The sequence below is a fragment of the Diadema antillarum genome, unplaced genomic scaffold, assembly GCF_040938485.1.
Source record: "Diadema antillarum isolate AM-2024a unplaced genomic scaffold, OU_Dant_1.0 scf00000081, whole genome shotgun sequence".
In the NCBI taxonomy this organism is placed as follows: Eukaryota; Metazoa; Echinodermata; class Echinoidea; order Diadematoida; family Diadematidae; genus Diadema; species Diadema antillarum.
The window spans coordinates 977702-991593 of NW_027270970.1; the positions used below are offsets into that span (position 1 = coordinate 977702).

A 13892-nucleotide genomic window follows, 5' to 3' on the forward strand; every position below is an offset into this window, starting at 1 on the left:
GTGAGGGTGTGACATGGTTAGCTCATTCATTTACATATTCATATCCACTGTACAAGAATGGTTTTGCAGAAATTAGCAAAACTTCAAAATGTAGAATAACTTCCTTATTTTTCATCCGATTTCAGTCAAATTTTAAGATTTTACTCTTTTTTTTTATCAGACTAACTTATTTTTTGACTGGATTAACATGTCGGAAAATATAGGAGCCACGGCACTCGAACCTGTCATCTACTACTTTCCGGGCAGCGACACACCACCAGGCAAGCTATCCCTGGTTGCCGGCAGTGACACGATGAACTTGGAAAATTTAAACATCAACCTTCACCTCTCTACTTAATATTCTCTTGCATTTAAGTAGGAAGTTGTTGGCTATTTGAATTTTTGGCGTTTGGGATACGATGTACATTTCGCTTCGCAAAATCGTAGAATACAGGAGACAACACACCGACAGCTCATTCCTGGAGGTTACTGAGAATTTTTGTTCTTTATCTTTTAAGCCATGGAATCGAATCTTAGCATTTCTGGTAAGTATTAGCAAATTCTCCACGTGACATCGAGCAAATCACTGCATACCCTACGACATTTATAATTGGTAGGATACTAAAAAAACAAACTTAGTAGTAACATGGTGTTCTATTGATGCGCATTTGAAATTCATATGAAATATTATCGTGTTGGTTGTACATGAAAGGCTTGTTGAGCCTCTGAAAGGGCCATGTCTTTACAAGAATCATAGTAATATTTATAATCACGATGTTTTTTTATGAGAATGTGATCGCATCAACAGTCGATGCACACAATGCAGTTCAACTTAGGTGACAAAATAATGTCTTTCCATGTATTACTCTTACCAGGCCGTTTTACACTAAAGCATAGCGAACTGTCGGATCTTATATTTGTATGTACCAGGGATGTATAGTTGCCCACATGTTACACACCTTAACAGTCATTTTCATATTTTTTATTATTTAATATAACTTCCTCGCGTTCAATAAGCAAAAAGGCTACGCAAACTATCACCTACAAACAATGACTCAAGCAAGTACACACAATAACAAAGACAACCTGATGCGCTACATCACAAGAAAACACGTTTCTGTGCATGTCTAGAAATAATATCTAAGCGTACGAGTAAGCAAACACTAACTTCCCGTACCTATGACATAGGCCTACTTACATGTATTTTCTAAAGATTAGACTTATTCCTCACTGTGTGCCTGTATGGAGACATTTCAGCGCTCTTCATCGAAGACATTCTGTTTGATTGCTTTTAAAAGCACCAAAAATCAGCACCATTGAATATATCATTTCAGCACCTACATATCGTCGTTAGCATAGAACATCTCCGTAGGAGGGGATGACAAATTGCGTAGGGCCTACGTTCCGAGCCGTGAATATCACTAAGAGGCGAAGAAATCGGTCGCTTTCTATATTTCATTAATATGATTCGAATAGGGAAGTGGATACGACATGGCCTGCTAATTTTGTCACACGTAGTGTCATGTATTGGTGGCTAGTAAATGTAGGGTTGTTCCTTTGTGTCTTGCTGCCCACTTGTGCGTCTTTGCATTCGATTCCACCATAACGTTTGTTATAAGCCGTCATGACTCTGTTCAGCGGCTACAAAGGCGATAGCTCAATAAACGGTCATGAAATAATCAACAATCAAACAAGCATTATGACGTAGTTGTGGTCCCGTTCATACCACACAGATTCAGAATGTCGATTTACCACACGCCAGTCAAACATTACATCAAAGTTTCATGCAGAAAGAGTGGGACTATAATTGATTCTTCTCAGTTGAAACCGAGATCTGCCCCTTGAAGGTCATTGGGGACGTGATTGCTATGACAACCAATTTGAGATAAAATTGTATTTCTGCTTGTTACGTGCTTGTTACGGGAAACATACCAGAAATAATGGCTAAACTGGTAACAGATGGTAATGGGGGTGGGGTAAGTTGGTTGCAGGTGCTCACAATATAATATATGTCTGCGATCGGCAACGAAGGACCAACAAAAATCGTAAAAATGGGTAAAAATATTCAGCATACCAGTTCAGGTCTCTGCAAGGATTCTGTCTTTCTCCGAAAAAAAAAAGAACGAAACAAAACAAAAACCAAGAAATAGTTTAAAATTATGTCTATTAACATCCAAGTTCTTTCTATCTTCAATCGTGTCGCTTCAATGTCCTGCTGGCATTATACCGTGATTCTAAAGACTATCTTCAGGACACGTTCGGTGAGTGAAACATCAATAACAACATTCATGTGATGATCCATTACAAATGGTTGTCTTTCATTGAAGGGGAGGGGGATACTTTTATGTCAAGCATTGATCACGTGCCAGCGGGAAGTGAGGAAAGCCCGTTCGAAGAAAGTATCTGAATGCATTAATACAGTACAGATGGGAATTCAGGCATATGAAATCTCACACTGCATACTGGATGAACTGAGATGGACTAATATTCCTGCGCCGCCACTTGGGTTATTACACGCACACATGAGTAAACAGTCACGCCTCTCGTCATTATTTTTTTTTCTTTTGACTACATCTCCAATTATCAGGTTCGTCACAATGAGGTGTCCTCTCCGCAAACATTAATCATTCCCCCTAAAGAGCGCACGCTGTATACCATACTTTTCAAGATATCGGAGAAAACGAATGTTCTAGCTTGATATATTTCAAAATGACAATTAAGATACGCTGAATGGTAACACAAAATGGAAATTAAAAACAACAAAAGTCATTAGTTTCTCTAAGTACAGTTTATTGTTACTCGGCTGCCTACGTCATCTTCTATACATACAAAGGAGAATTGAGATTGTCAAGTGCGCTCTCCCTACGGTCTACCTGTATAGATTCTAGACTTTTTACCGAGCGCTTCCCCACAGCAAATGGGAGGGAACATTATATCTGTTGATCTACATTTTCTGTGTTCATTGTGTCATGTCACCGCGGCAGGTAGGCCTAGCTACCTATTGACTGATTGAAAAGCGCTCGATTAAGTTAAACTGGCCACCCCTGCGTCTCGGAGAAAGATCAAATAGGGTCATCAAGGAACAATCGACAAGTAATTGAGCAGGAAAGAAAGAATATTTGTCAACTGTTAGTTTTGTCATCGTGTGTGTCGAGGTTTGTATAAAGGGTTTCTTTGTGAGATGCTGCCTTGAAAAGTGTCGGTGCTAATGATCTGGGGTGACACTTGAGTAGTTGGGAATCAACCCACAGACTGTGCTACAGAGACACCAGTGGCCATGGGGTGATCAGGGTCACACCCAGGTAAGGCAGGAGAAAGTGTTAGCGTGCTTATCTAATTTACTGAGCTGTAGGTTGCCATTCTCTACCTCCAAGCGAGCAGCCTCTTTGCACGACACGGTGTCCAAATGGTTGGCTGGCAGTGATTCAATTTGACGCAATACCTGAAGTTACCTGCCATGAAGCTGGGTGGGTTGTGGGATAGCGTCTTCTCTTTTCGTTGTTTTGTTTTTTGTCCGTTTTCAAATGAGTGCTAGAGACTCGTATGTGCAATAGACACGAATCTTGGAATGTCACTTAATGATGAGTGCTCAAAAGTGAATTCTCCATTAAACTGTGCTCCGCTTTGATGACAAAACTAGCTGTTGTTGTTGATTTTGAACTGTCCATTTTTACAGCAAGAAATAGAGCAGTAAAAACAAAAATTGCGTTAGAAATACGTCTGCGTGCACCTTTCTCTCATGTTCGCCTTGAGTCGCGTCTGACTTCAAGCGTTTGACTAGCAAAGGACATGATTTTTCAATCATTTTCGTACTTTCGTACTGATTCTTATACACCATCATTCATTAGCGGTGGAATGAATTATAGGGTTTTAAAACACCTTTCTTCTCTCTCTCTCTTTCCCTCTCTATCACCTGCATACACACACACACACACACACACTCTACCCTTTCTTTCCCTACTGGAAAGAACACAGTGTCCCACAGTGTGTTCACAGTGTGGTCACATAGTCGACATGTGAAAAATCTCGAATTTAACAGTGTGGAGATGATTTTACACTGTGGTTTGGTTTTCACAAAGAGTGTTCATATGGTAATGTTCTGTGTCACACTGTGAAGTGATGATTCACAATGTGTTCACATTGTTAAAACGCTCGAATTAAATAGTGTGAAGAGAATTCACACTGTGTTCATAATGTGTTCACAATGTGTTCACACTGTGTTTCTCACACTGTGGGACACTGTGTTCGTTCCAACAGGTTTCCCTCTCTCCCTCTGTTTTTTTTTTTTTTTTTTTTTAAGGATAAGTCTGCTTGCGCTAAACTTGTTTTTGCTTCTCTCCAGAACAACAAAAATGAGTTTGGCTTTCAGCGGCCCCATCACTTTCCCATCTTACCTGTCCGCAATACGATGGCATATCATGGCCAAGCTAAACCTCACAATATGTTTCCCTCGAAGGCAACCAAATTCTAGATATTATTATCGTTATAAGTTTTTGACGAAATATCTTTCGTTTGGATGACAGAGGGTGCGATTTTTCTTATCTGTAATATACTCGTTTGGAATTTATTTTCAATCAATTTGTTTGTTTTCTAGTTGTTTATTCGCTTGTGTTTTTTTATTTTCATTAATGTATTTATTTTCAGGAAAAATAGAGCATGCTTCTTTGTTACGCAGAAAAACTCTCAGTTAACAGTGGTAAAGATGATTTCAAAATATATAACTGACAAGAACAGCTCTCCTTCAGTCGACTTAAATCATCAATGTCATCTTAAAAACAAACACACAAACAAATAAACAGATGTACATTTCCAGAAGCTTGCAAGTACTCTTCAAATTATTGCATCCAATTAGGAAGATAAACATACCGTGAAATACATCTTCAAGCCGAAAGTGAAGATTTTCTCTTTTTTTTAAACACTGGGAAGGCAGCACCTCCACGAAACGCTCTGTCTGAAAACGGTCTCTTTCCAAGTCGCCTTCTCCTTCGGATATTAATCATTGTCGGAATCTCTTTCGCCCTCGTGTATTTCTCGTCTAATAATATATGTTGAAACAGGCGATCCATCGCGATCGAGTTCTACGCCTTCATTCTTTGCCAGCCCGTGAATAAAATGAATCGGGGAGTCGAATTCAAATCGTGCATATTTACGCTCAAAATTCTGACCTGAATTTTCTAGAATCCCTCAAGGGTGAAGGCTGCTGCAAGGATCAATCAAAACGTCCCTATCTCTTCTTCACCTGTCTCGATTCTCGCTTCTGGATTGTTACAAAAGTCAATTTACGTTTTCAGTAAACCACGGTATCAATAGCAAAAAGGTGAGCGCATACATCTACTATTGATATTACGGAAGAGTCAGCATTATTACTGTAGAATTCCAAATTTTAGTCATCGTTGTGAGAACACCCCAGTGGCAATAGACTTGACACGAAATCAGCAGCAAGAACCAAACATCACCTAGCTATTGTAACTCTCGATGACACGTGTCTTTAACTCTCTAAGTCTATCAACTTCATTCTAGGCTGGTGTTGTTGTTTCATTTTTTTTTTTGTCTATTAATGCAATACAGGACAGCTAAGTAATTAAAGATATTGTTACATCATGGCCAAGATGTCTTTGATTCAAAAAGTACAATCACACGAATAGAATGGTAGGCTACATCAAAATCAGACACAAAATGGGCAAATGAAAAAATAAGAACGAAATTACATTTTTATGGTCTTTCGTATTTTCCACGAAACAGAGATATTAGGAACAACCCCATACAACATAATACGTATATATTCAAAGAGGCGATGACGTCATGATTTGACATGTCTCTTACCAACCTGTGCATTAATCTTGACTAACTTTCCTTTTTGACATGAACCCAGTGAGAATAAGTTGCATCATCAGCCCCCCCCCCCCCAAAAAAAAAATCGTTTGTAGTCGTGTAGTCGTGTAACAACGTTGCAACGACATTTAATTTCAAGGGGTATAAGGGTTGTATAGTTGCTAAAGTATTTACCAACACAACACGGCTTCAGTTGGGTAACGACAAATATTCGAAATATTACCCCCCCCAAAAAAAGAACAAACAAAACAAAAACAAAACAAAACAAAACAAAAACAAAACAAAACAACCCCCCCCCCAAAAAAAAAAAACCCAAACAAACAAAGAAAAGGTACGCCGACGGTATTGCAATCAGAGAACACATCTGATCGTGGTTGCTACGCAATATTTTATCAATAATCGACAAATCGGGCCATTTTTTATTTGTTTTGTCTAAAGATATTTTATTCTTCATCGATGACACAAAGATTGTACAAAACAGAATTAAATATCTTAAATTGGCTTCCATGATTATTGCAATTTGATAATCATTTCGCAATCATAACCGATGGAAGTGATTTCTGAAGAAGATATTGAAAGGGACAGCGAACTGCGGCTTGCTATGTTTGTTGTAATCGTACATTCTAAGGTTGTGATTGAGGAATAATGCATACCTTAAATGCAAAAGTGCTCTCTTTTGTCAAAGCAATTTATTCATACTTACGATAGATCACACAACTTCTACTCTCTATGGGAGAGATTTTGATTTCTTCACCTCGCTGGTTCTACCTTATCCAATATTTGCTTCAACTATTTCTGTGTCTTCTTCAGGTATTGCATAGGGCTTTACGTGATGTGTAGCTTTCTTGTGCTGATTGTCGAGGCAGTGAAGTAGTCATGACACCGCAATGCGACACGTTTATCTTTCCTTATGAATAGTTGCTTTGTTAAATATGTGACGTTACAAAACGAACATCGCCCACCTGAGTAATGGAATACGAGAGGGAGGCGTATTTGTTGTAACAAAGCAGCATGTGAGACTGAGATGATCCATTTGGGTTATTGGTGGCCGACCGTAGGCCATATCCATTACGTCGTCTTCATTTACACCTACCTCCTTCACCTTGCTTTTATCCGCGCTGCTTAAGTAATTGGAAATCACCTGCTTGAAGGAGATTATGGAACTTTTAAGCAGAAAATGCATTTTCTCCTTCTCTCTTTCTCTCTCTCTCTCCTACTTTTTTTCTTCTGTTTTTTATTTCTATGCATGAAATCGTTACTCAGGCAGATGTCAGTCCGATCTACATAACTGCATGCAACATTAGCGAAATGCGAGGGCAACTTTTTTTTCATCAAGGTTTGAAAGGATACAAAATACAGATATACTGTTCGAGTTTCCCTTCCATTCTTTTCATCGCTGGGTTAAGCGAAAATTATAATTCAGATAGACGAATATTTGTGTTATACTATCCGTTCTGTTGTTTGTTTGTTTGCTTGCTTATTTTTGTATAGTGGAATTAGGTGATCCGAGTATCCTCTCGGATCACCTTCTGTATCTGTACTGATTCTTTGTTTTCCTTCTTCTTCTTCTTTATTTCTGGACAAAATTTGTGTATCGGTTAGCTCAGAAAGTCCTCTTCCTATCAATGCCAAAATTATACCATATATGTATCATGTCCCAAAGACGACGGGTCAAGTAAAATCGTAGTGATCAGTCGACCGTGACGTCACTATGACGTCATTATATGAAAACACATTTTCAATCATATCTCATTAATGGAATGGAATATTTCAATGAAATTTACGTCACATATATTTCAAGTCAAGCGCATTCTACTCATATTCTCAAAATTCATATTTATCTCAAAACGCGCGCGTACGCGCGCGTTGAAATATTTGTATGCTCAAATCCAGCTCAAATTTTTTTTGCACACGTTTCAGACCATTTGCAGCATTTTTTGAAAAATTAAAAAAATTGGACGGACGCGTACGCGCGCGCACATATACGCACGCACGGCTAATATGAAATAGAAATTTTCAATTTTTTCACACGGATCGGATGTCCGAAATTTCAAGGAATATTTCTACCAAGTTTCAAGTCGATCCGACTCAATATGACGTCATACGGGCCCGTCAAATTCAAAATTCCGCGCGTGCGTCAATGGGGATACACAGTGCAACTATGCCAAAAAACCGCCAATTTTAAATCGGATTTTACTCGTCAGGATGGACGGTGACCCCCCATTTTCTTTACATATTCTGAAAGGTGATGAGTTGTACATGTCATTTCATGGGCTGGCTATGCTGATAAAATGATTAAAAGATATCAAATTTCTTAATAAAGTAAAAAAAGTAAATTTTCAAAATGACGTCATCAAATTTCAAGTTTACTCGAGCGTATCTCACTAATCCTTTGCCAATTTTCACCCAAATTTCAATATATTGTAGCTTATGAAATGTTCTTTCATAAATGTAATTAAACAATTTTGATTTGATGACGACATCACCTCAAAAAAATGGATTGAAGGTAACCTTGTCAAATTTGACCAGTTTACGTGTAATCTCTATGGGAGTGCAATTTTTATGGAAATGAAAATTGACATGACTATTTTTATCGAGCACTAGCTCACTTATGCTTCGGTGAATTTCTCTAAGATTTGAATATGTTGTAGCTGAGATGTAGGGCTATCGTAAGTGTGCCCTTCGTTTTTTCATACGTTGTCGGGATCACGTAAAAAAACTTGGTTGAAATTAAAGTTTATCTTCGATGTATTGAAATATTTCTTTCTTTTTGCAACTTTCTTTGCAATAACTCAAGAAAAACAGCCCCTATCACCTTCATATTTTGCACATGTTTAGTTCATGTCACGAAAATTATTTCATAATATCACAACTACTTGATCAGACGCCATCTTGGGTATGTAAATTAGGGTCAAAGGTCATAGATGTTTCATCCTGTATCTTGGTGAATACATGTCCTATCTTTCCCATATTTGCACACGTAAAGACCATGTTACAGGGATCATTTCATAAAATAACCACTTTTTGCTCAGATGCCATCTTGTCTGTGCAAAGTGGGGTCAAAGGTCATATGTACTTCTTTTTCTATCTTTGCTATGACGTGTTATCTCTATGGGAGGGAATTTTTTAGATGTGAAAATTGACATGACTCTCTTTATCGAGCACTATCTTACTTATGCTTCGGTGAATTTCTCTCAGATTTTGATATGTTGTAGCTGAGACTTTGCAGTATCAGGACTCGAATCATTGATTAAAAAAAAAGATCGGATCACCTTAATTTGTCAGTGATGACAAATTACAATCTCTAGTTAGGTGATCCGAGTATCCTCTCGGATCACCTTCTGTATCTGTACGGATTCTTTGTTTTTAGGTGATCCGAGTATCCTCTCGGATCACCTTCTGTATCTGTACGGATTCTTTCTTCTTTTTTAGGTGATCCGAGTATCCTCTCGGATCACCTTCTGTATCTGTACGGATTCTTTGTTTTTCTTCTTCTTTATTTCTCCTCAAAAGTTGTGCAGAGGTTAGCTCAGAAAGTCCGCTACCTGTCAATTTCAAAATTATATCATGTATGCATCATGTCCCAAAGACGGCAAATCTAATGTATCATTGTGATCAGTCGACCGTGACGTCACTATGACGTCATTATATGAAAACACATTCTCAATCATATCTCATTAATGAAATAGAATTTTCCAATGAAATTTACGTCACATATATTTAAAGTTATGCGCATTCTACTCATGTTCTCAAAATTCATATTTTCTCTTAAAACGTGCGCGTACGCGCGCGTTGAAATATTTGTATGCTCCAATCGAGCTCAAAATTTTTTTGCACACGTTTCAGACCATTTGAAGCATTTTTTGAAAAATTGAAAAAATCGGACGGACGCGTACGCGCGCGCGCATATACGCACGCACAGCTCATATGCAATTGAAATTTCCAGTTTTTTCACTTTAATCGCATGTCTGAAATGTCAAGGAATATTTATACCACGTTTCAAGTCAATCCGACTCAATATGACGTCATACGGGGCCGTCAAAGTTGAAATTCCGCGCGCGCGTCAATGGCGATATACAGTGCAACTATGCCAAAAATCTGCCAATTTTAAATCCGATTTTACTCGTCAGGATGGACGGTGACCCCCCATTTTCTTTACATATATTGAAAGCTGATGAGTTGTACATGTCATTTCATGGGTAGGCAATGCTGACAAAATGATTAAAAGATATCAAATTTCTTAATAAAGTAAAAAAAGTAAATTTTCAAAATGACGTCATCAAATTACAAGTTTACTCGAGCGTATCTCACTTATTCTCTGCCAATTTTCTCCCATATTTCAGTATGTTGTAGCTTATGAAATGTTCTTTCATTAATGTAAAAACAACATTTTGATTGGATGACGTCATCGCCTCGTAAAAATGGATTGAATGTATCCTTGTAGAATTTGACCAGTTTACGTGTTATCTCTATGGGAGAGCAGTTTTTCTGGCAGTGAAAATTGACATGACTCTCTTTTTCGAGCACTAGCTCACTTTTGCTTCGGTGAATTTTTCCCAGATTTTAGTATGTTGTAGCTGAGACTTTGGGCTATCGTAAATGTGCCCTTCATTTTTTCATACGACGTCGGCATCACGTCGAAAAACTTGGTTGAAAATGGCACGTGGCTTCGATGCAGCGTCATTTTGCTTAATACACAGGGCCTATGGAGCATGATATAGGTCATTGCATAGCGCATCCGACTCGTAATCCTAAGGTCCCTGGTTCGAGGCTCACCCCTGCCAATATTTTTTTTTTCATTTTTTTAAACACTTTTTTTCTTCTTTTTCTTTAGTTAGTCTTAATCTCCCTTCCTAACTTTATCTTTTTCTGATTTTTTTATGCTTCTCCTTCAAATTTCTATAAAATAACATATTTTTTCTTTATTTTTCTTTCTTTCTACTACTTTCTGTGCAATAGATGAACAACAACAATGGCTATCAATCCCATATTTTGCACATGTTTAGTTCATGTCACGTACATTATTTCATAAAATAACAACTACTTGATCAGACACCATCTTGGGTATGTAAATTAGGGTCAAAGGTCATAAATGTTTCATCCTGTATCTTGGTGAATACATGTCCTATCTTTCCCATATTTTGCACACACAAAGACCATGTAACAAGGATCATTTCACAAAATAACCACTTTTTGCTCAGACGCCATCTTGGGTGTGCAAAGTGAGGTCAAAGGTCATATGTACTTCTTTCTGTATTTTCGTTATGACGTGTTATCTCTATGGGAGGGATTTTTTTTTAATGTGAAAATCGACATGCTTTTCTTTATCGAGCACTAGCTCTCACTTACCCTTCGGTGAATTTCTCCCAGATTTTATGTTGTACCTAAGACTTTGCATTTTGCATCTTGGTGAATACCTGTCCTATCTTTGCCATATTTTGCACACGAATATAGACGATGTCGCAAGAATCATTTCACAAAATAACCACTTTTTCCTCAGATGCCATCTTGGGAGTGTAAAGGTGGGTCAAAGGTCATATGTATTCGTTGCTGTATCTTCGTTATTCAGTGTATACAGAATTGGTACCAAAGATGGCAGATATGACTCCCTTTTCTAAATGAGAATCCAAACCTCACACGGCCGTCTCTAAACACAGATGAAACTTGTATTGTCATGCCTATTACGATCAGGACTCGAATCATTGATTAAAAAAAAAATCGGATCACCTTAATTTGTCAGTGATGACAAATTACAATCTCTAGTTTTCTTTATTTCTCCCCAAAAGTTGTGCAGAGGTTAGCTCAGAAAGTGCATTGCCTATCAATGTCAAACTTATACCATATATGTATGGTGACCCAAAGACGACAAATCTTGTAAAATCATTGTGATCAGTCAACCGTGACGTCACTATGACGTCATTATATGAAAACACATTTTCATTCATATCTCATTAATGGAATTGAATTTTTCAATCAAATTTACGTCACATATAGTTCAAGTCAAGCGCATTCTACTCACATTCTCAAAATTCATCTATATCTTAAAACGGGCGCGTACGCGCGCGTTGAAATATTTGTATGCTCAAATCGAGCTCAAATTTTTTTTGCACACGTTTCAGACCATTTGGAGCATTTTTTGAAAAATTGAAAAAATTGGACGGACGCGTACGCGCGCGCTCATATACGCACGCACAGCCCATATGCAATAGAAATTTCCCGTTTTTTCACACTTATCGGCTGCCTGAAATGTCAAGGAATATTTCTACCAAGTTTCAAGTCAATCCGACTCAATATGAGGTCATACGGGCCCGTCAAAGTTGAAATTCCGCGCGCGCGTCAATGGCGATATACAGTACAACTATGCCAAAAAACTGCCAAATTTAAATCCGATTTTACTCGTCAGGATGGACGGTGACCCTCCATTTTCTGTACATATTTTGAAAGCTGATGAGTTGTACATGTCATTTCATGGGGTGGCAATGCTGACAAAATGATGAAAAGATATCAAATTTCTTAATAAAGTAAAAAAAGTAAATTTTCAAAATGACGTCATCAAATTTCAAGTTCATTCGAGCGTATCTCACTAGTCCTTTGTCAATTTTCACCCAGATTTCAGTATGATGTAGCTCATTTAAAGTTCTTTCAAACCTAAAATTACAATATTTTGATTGGATAACGGTATCACCTCGTAAAAATGGATTAAAAGTAATCTTGTCAAATTTAACCAGTTTACGTGTTATCTCTATGGGAGTGCAGTTTTTCTGGAAATGAAAATTGACATGACTATCTTTATCGAGCACTAGCTCACTTAAGCTTCGGTAAATTTCTCCCAGATTTTAATATGTTGTAGCTGAGACTTTACCCTACCGTAAGTGTGCCCTTTGTTTTTTCATACGATGTCGGAATCACGTCAAAAAATTGGGTTGAAATTCAGGCTTATCTTCGATGTATTGAGATATTTCTTTCTTTCTGCAACTTTCTTTGCAATAACTCAAGAAAAACGGCCTCTATCACTTCTATATTTTGCACATGTTTAGTTCATGTCACGTACATTATTTCATAAAATAACAACTACTTGATCGGACACCATCTTGGGTATGTGAAGTAGGGTCAAAGGTCATAAGTGTTTCACCTTGTATCTTAGTGAATACATGTCCTATCTTTCCCATATTTTGCACACGCAAAGACCATGTTACAAGGATCATTTCACAAAATAACCACTTTTTACTCAGATGCCATCTTGTCGTTGCAAATTGAGGTCAAAGGTCATATGTACTTCTTTTTGTATCTTCGTTATGACGTGTTATCTCTATGGGAGGGAATTTTCTTTAATGTGAAAATTGACATGATTGTCTTTATCGAGCACTAGCTCACTTACCCTTCGGTGAATTTCTCCCAGATTTTAATATGTTGTAGCTGAGACTTTGCGCTATCGTTTTGTTTCCTTCCTTTTTTCATACGATGTCGGGATTACGATAAAAAATTGGTTGAAATTAAAGCTTATCTTCTATGTATTGAGATATTTCTTTCTTTCTGCAACTCTCTTTGCAATAACTCAAGAAAAACACGCCCTATCACCCCCATATTTTGCATATGTTTAGTTCATGTCTCGTACATTATTTCATAAGATAACAACTACTAGATCAGACAACATCTTGGGTATGTAAATTAGGGTCAAAGGTCATAAATGTTTCATCTTGTATCTTAGTGAATACCTGTCCTATCTTTCCCATATTTTCCACACGTATAGACGATGTCGCGAGAATCATTTCACAAAATAACCACTATTTCATCAGATGCAATCTTGGGAGTGCAAAGGTGGGTCAAAGGTCATATGTATTCATTGCTGTATCTTCGTTATTCAGTGTATACAGAATTTGGTACCAAAGATGGCAGATATGACTCCCTTTTCTAAATGAGAATGCAAACATCACACGGCCAATGTCTCTAAACACAGATGAAACTTGTATGGTCATGCCTATTGCGATCAGGACTCGAATCATTGATAAAAGAAAAATCGGATCACCTTAATTTGTCAGTGATGACAAATTACAATCTCTAGTTAGGTGATCCGAGAATCC

The 13892-nt window shown here is 37.7% G+C and overlaps 1 protein-coding gene across 1 annotated transcript in view; it reads right to left on the reverse strand.

Annotated features, from left to right (window-relative positions):
- The window catches only part of LOC139717743 (sodium- and chloride-dependent GABA transporter 1-like), a 140139-nt gene that overhangs the window by 38067 nt on the left and 88180 nt on the right, over positions 1-13892 (reverse strand). The window lies entirely within an intron of this gene.